This window comes from Pocillopora damicornis, chromosome 10 (genome assembly GCF_964200805.1).
Source record: "Pocillopora damicornis chromosome 10, jaPocDami1.2, whole genome shotgun sequence".
Classification (NCBI taxonomy): domain Eukaryota; kingdom Metazoa; phylum Cnidaria; class Anthozoa; order Scleractinia; family Pocilloporidae; genus Pocillopora; species Pocillopora damicornis.
The window spans coordinates 7,207,768-7,214,523 of NC_142679.1; positions in this window are offsets into that span (position 1 = coordinate 7,207,768).

The window sequence follows — 6,756 nt, forward strand, 5'->3', positions numbered from 1 at the left end:
CGAACTTGGGATTTGTTTGTCTTCTGTTTTGTTTATCAATTCGCGAGTGGACTGAACCCTAAGGAAATTATGGCAAAAGGTCTGGAAGGACTTGGCGTGATAATTTGGATGTGTTCAGTCATGTTTATAAAGATATTTCTGTTTTTTTTGGCTTATTTCTCTAAGAAGGATGAAACAATCTTACAGCCCTTTCAGTTTCAATTAGAGCGGGGGTACAATCAAAATTGCGGTGTCTCGCAGGTCTGGAGGGACCGGCGTTATAATTTGGATGTGTTCAGTCACGTCTATGATAATATTTCTGTTTTGTTTTGCTTATTTCTGTGAGAAGTATGAAAAAAAAAATCTTATAATCCTTTCAGTTTCAAATAGGGCGGGAGTATAAACAAAATCGCGGTGTCTCACAGTTACAACGCTTTCTGCTCTTATAGTCACATGAACATTCTCAGTTTTTTCCCTCCGTAGTGACTAAGACAAGAAATGATTTAAAATGACCTTGAGTGATATACTCAATGACCTTAAATAAAAAAATCTAAAGTAACTTTGACTATTGTCTAAGATGGCCGGACATGAAAATAACCTTGACTGATGTCTAAATTAACCAAAAGTCTGGCTAAAAAGATCCACAATATTAGCTGGTAGTAGCACAGTGATTTAAGGTGTTCTAAGTGATCTGAAGTGTCATACTATTAACCGAGAAGGTAAGCACTCAGCTTATTCAATTCTGTTGTTCTGTTGTATATTGCTGGCAATTACGTTTTCAAATTGTTCGAGTGAAGTTTAAACGTCATTTTAGTCAGTGTAGGTAATTTCGATCATTTTAGGTCAAGTCATCAGTCAAGGTTATTTTAGGTCATTTTAGACATCACTCAAGGTAAGACGAAAGAGACTGGACCCAGCCCCAGAATACACATCTATGGGATCGGAAGATCCCATTTGCTTGTGAAAAAAGCAATGAGAGATCGATACTAGTTTACGAGAAAACGTGTTGTTACCTTAGTTTCTGTGTGAGATTGAGCAGAGTGCAACATTTGGTGACCCCGATGTGACAGAGAAGGCTATCAAGATGTCTGAAGTCGTTGGAGAGGACAAGAAATGTGAAGAGTGAACAAGAGAGTGGCGTAAACACCGGCAGGTTGAGCAGAAATCTGCCATCAAGTTAAATACAAACATACCTACGTCTAAAGAGACCGCAGCGATCACAACGTTCAGGAATGAATTTAAAATATCGGGACAGATTGGAGATTCTCGTCAGAAGGACCGCCTGAGTTTCACCAGCCTGAAGCGAGGCTACAAAGAGGATGACATTTTCGAGGCCGTCATTCGAGCAATCAACCCAGGCCTCAGATTGAGGAGCTACTTGGAAGGTAAGCCTGTTTTAGGACTTGCCAGATTAAGTAAAATACTCAGGTCGCATTACCAGAAGAAATGGGCGACGGAAATGTGCCAACTACTTAGTTCTGCAGCACAGGAAGCGGGGGAGATCCCTCAGGACTTTCTTTTTCGCCTCCTTGACCAAAGACAGAAAGTAGCCTGCATCCCAAGAAGCAGGATCTGACTTAAAGTATGACCCTAAGCTGGTACAATGCATATTTCTGAGCTAAGAATGATAGCATCAAAATGGAGATAAAACCCTGCCTACAAAACACCTAAAAAGCATAGGACGAAGAAATTTTTGAGAAATTGAATGTAGAAGTTAGTAATGAAGCAGAAAGAATGCAGAAGCTAGTTTCCCGCCATGGCCAGCTCACAAACCGAACCCCCACGCAACTTGTAGCTTAGGTGACCACCCACACAGTAACAGCGGAGCCTCGGTTGAAGATAAAACCCCAGAAGAGCCAACAAAAGTTAACCTTTTTACCGAAGTTACAGAATTGAAAGCAGAACTGGCCGCTATCCGGGAGAGTATGGAACAACAAAGTCGTAATAACCCCCACCTACAGTACAACCCAGCAGAACAAATGAGGGTCCGCCCTGGAGGGTGCTGGAGTTGCGAAAGACAAGGGAGGGGTTTCCGCTGCAACCATTGCTTCACTTGTGGATGTTGGCCACTTCAGTTACCAATGCCTAAACCCAAGCGAAAGGAGCTATAACTCAACAAGGTAGGTAGTCAAGATGATCAGGAGCATTCCATAATTGGCTTTGACGTCATTTAAGAGTTCATTAAGAGCAGTAGCTCCAACACAACCAGCCTTCTGCACCGAATAGTTGATGACTCATTCCCTTCTGTGAAAGAACATGAAGCAAAGGCACTAGTTAATTTTATCCAGACTATGGAAGATGAGGCCGACACCAGCATGCTTGATTACCTGGCAAACTTATTTGATTGTTGACTGACGGACTGACTGACTTACCGACTAACTGACAGACCGAGTGGCTGGCTGACAGATTGGCTGACTGACTGACATATTGACTGACTAACTGACCGACTGAATGATAACAGACTGACTTATTGTCTGACTTATTGACTAACTGAGTAACTGACTTATTAACTGACCATCTGACTGACTGACTGACTTACCGACTTACCGACTGACTTATTGACTGACTGACTGACTGACAGACTGACTGACCAGCTGACTCATTGACGTTCAAGCGCTAGCTTTTCTCCAAATTCACTATACTCTAACGAAGGGCTACCTCACACACTTTAGTTTTCCTTGTTAAGCCGTTTCAGCGTTAGTATCTCATACAATTGGAGCTTTACTTATTAGTCGATGATTGTTTCAACTATTACGCGCGTTTTAATTACGAACTTTCATCCACTATCATTAACTATCATCGACTATCATTAACTATCATCAACTATCATCAACTATCATCAACTATCATCAACTATCATCAACTATCATCAACTATCATCAACTATCATCGACTATCATCGACTATCATCGACTATCATCGACTATCATCAACTATCATCTACTATCATCACCTATCATCAACTATCATCGACTATCATCAACTATCACCGACTATCATCAACTATAATCAACTACCATCAACTATCATGAACTATCATCGACTATCATCAACTATCATCGACTATATCAACTATCATCAACTGTCATTGACTATCATCAACTATCATCAACTGTCATCGACTATCATTAACTATCATCGACTATCATCAAACATCATCAAATATCATCGGCTATCATCAAATATCATCAACTATCATCAACTATCATCAACTATCATCGACTATCATCGACTATCATTAACTATCATCGACTATCATCAACTATCATCAACTATCATCGACTATCATCAACTATCATCGACTATCATTAACTATCATCAACTATCATCAACTATCATCAACTATCATCGACTATCATCAAATATCAACTATCATTGCCTATCATCAACTGTCATCAACTATAATCAACTACCATCAACTATCATCAACTATATCAACTATCATCAACTGTCATTGACTATCATCAACTATCATCAACTTACATCGACTATCATTAACGATCATCGACTATCATCAAACATCATAACTATCATCGACTATCATCAAATATCAAATATCATCGCCTATCATCAACTATCATCAACTGTCTTCAACTATAATCAACTACCATCAACTATCATCAACTATCATCGACTATCATCAACTATCATCGACTATCATCAACTATCATCGACTATATCAACTATCATCAACTGTCATTGACTATCATCAACTATCATCAACTTACATCGACTATCATTAACGATCATCGACTATCATCAAACATCATCAACTATCATCGACTATCATCAAATTTCATCAACTATCATCAACTATCATTGACTGTCATCGACTATCATTAACTATCATCGACTATCATCAACTATCATCAGCTATCATCGACTATCATCAACTATCATCGACTATCATTAATTATCATCAACTATCATCGACTATCATTAACTATCATCGACTATCATCGACTATCATCGACTATCATCGACTATCATCGACTATCATCAACTATCATCAACTATCATCAATTCCAATAAATTTCATTATTTTTTCACATCAACTATCGACTATCATTAACTATCATCAACTATCATCAACTATCATCAACTATCATCGACTATCATCAAATATCAACTATCATCGCCTATCATCAACTATCATCAACTGTCATCGACTATCATCAACTATCGTCAACTATCATCGACTATCATCGACTATCATCGACTATCACCGACTATCACCGACTATCACCGACTATCATCAACTATCATCAATTCCAATAAATTTCATTACTTTTTCACTCAAATGTACGTGAAACATTTAATGATATCTCCAGATTTATTAGATTCAGTACATAAAGATTACATCTTCATCTTCGACTGAATGAAGAGAGGTGTTTTGTGGCAGCTAAACTTAAGGTAAACACCGAATTCATAAATGGCGGCCGCGCGGAAACGCCTTGTTTCGAATACACGAGAATGAAACTCAAAAGGCCTTTATTCAGTATCACTAGGGCGTCTTCTTCGGCAAGTTCGTCAGATAGCATTGTTATTCTCACAGAAGATGATATTTCGGGGGTTTCACTGGAGGGGAGAATTCCTTCATTACTGAGGAACAAAGAGTTGAGGTTTTTGGCTGACATGTGGACGAGATTCCCTCAATGGTTTCATTAAAACTGCATCACAGGAATTTAAGGTGAATATAAATCTCTATTAATATGAATCTAGACATCGATAATTGAGAGGCCTGGACCGGGTACAGGCAGGGTGCAAATTAGTATTTTCCCTTCTCTGTAAGACTGAGCAATTTTTCCAGCATGTAAGTCTTAGACTTGGGTGGAGCCAATGGCTATTCACCACGTTAACACGTTTTAATTGCGAAATTACTTTAGTATTACCGCTTAGGTATCTGTGCACGTGTTATTAGTAATCTTGCAAGCAAGCCAGCAACAAGATTATTTCTAGCATTAAGAAAATTTTAATTTCCCTCCCATCCACACCATAGACAGTTTTGATTGTATCTTAATCTCATTCGTGTTTGTAATTTATTCTTGATTACTGGACCGTTGGTTTAGTGTATTCGTCCAATATCTTTGTTATGTAATGGTCTAGTGTGTTATTTACGTAGGATATATACATTTAATAAACTGTCTGGTCAAACAAGCCTCTGTCTGTTGTGGTGTTTAGCAAAGCAGATCAAGCTCCACGTAAATATTGTTTAAATTGGACTTTAACATCTTTTCGAGTGAACAGCACTTGGTGCCTCACAAGCGAGGCATGATCTAATCGGTTTCATAATTTCTATGCATGCACAGAGATGTTGATGAGATTTATGATGCAAATTTCTGCTATCTCAGGGCCATCTTGTTTAAGTTAATATCATTGTACATCGCTATGTAATTATAGGATCTTGCATATTACACAAAATGAAACACACACACACACACACACACCACATTTGATTTACTATGCCAAACTGGCTTAAAGGAATTACACCATCAAAAATTGAAAAGTTCTTGACCTTGTTAGTAGCTCTTTCTACATGAATTCTCAGGGAAGCAATATCCTGTGTCTTAACCACATCCTCAGCTGACATCTGATCTGACATTCCCAAGAAAAGGGGGGTATTGAGGGAGATACCCAGGGGAAATATGTCTTCAATGGTGAAACCCTTATCAGCCATTATAGAGTCCCCTTTAGAAAAGGGGGGTTTAGAAAACTACTGCACTCAACTATTTCCACCCTATCTGATAGGCGAGGGTTGTTCAATTTACCCAAACCGCTGCGAATTGTCAAAGGCAGTTGACGAATCATCAAACCGAAAGTCGATTCGCGGCTAAGTGGTGTTGTGATACCGGAGGTCTGAGAAACCATCTCTTATGACATGGAAACCGGAAGTCAGTTTGCAAGAGACTTAGAAAGTATCCCGCAAGTGTCTGCGATAGGGGGTTGAAGATGTTGTCGAATCGAACGACTCGTCACAACAAATGACGACCCGTCATAGCTGATGTCGATTTGCAAGACACTTGAAAAATATTACGCAAGTATCTGTGAAGGGGGGGTTGAAGATGTCGAATCGAGACGATTCGACTCGAATCGAACGACTCGTCATAATAAATGACGAGTTGTACCATGCCACTCATTTTCACTCATTGCTCACGTGCACGCCCCTCGACTTCCGGTATGTTAACGCACGATTCGACTTCCGGCATACCATGATAACTTCACATACTGCCTACGCCTCTCGACTTCCGGTATGTTAACGCACGATTCGACTTCCGGTGTGACGTCAACGACCGTAGACGAATCGCAACGGTTTGGGTGTATTGGCATGTATGTGATATGCTGCCTGTGTACAACTGTCCAATAAATGCGAAGGACTCCTTGGGTGAGATTCCTACTTCTCCCTTAAAGTGGTGTGATGTTTATAAGTTCACTATTTAAAAGAAGATTACTTGGCACCCATTTCGCAGCAAATCTCTGTGCAGTCAATGATCACCCTTGTTGAAGGGTACTTTGCCTTAAAATCCTCTGGCACTGTCTCATCAACAAGTTTCTGGATGGCCAAATATTTAGCTGGCCAAGTTTTAAGTAGCAACAGTATCACCCTTGGATCAAATGTCAAGGTAATGACCATGGTGGTCAGTACCATAGGAAATGGGATCCCAAGAAATGCAAAGGGAACAGGGTGGAGAATATGACTGACATTGTAAAAAGGTAAAGAGTTTACCACTTGACTATTTCCAACTAAGCAAGGGATCAGTAACCACTCAACCAGAATTA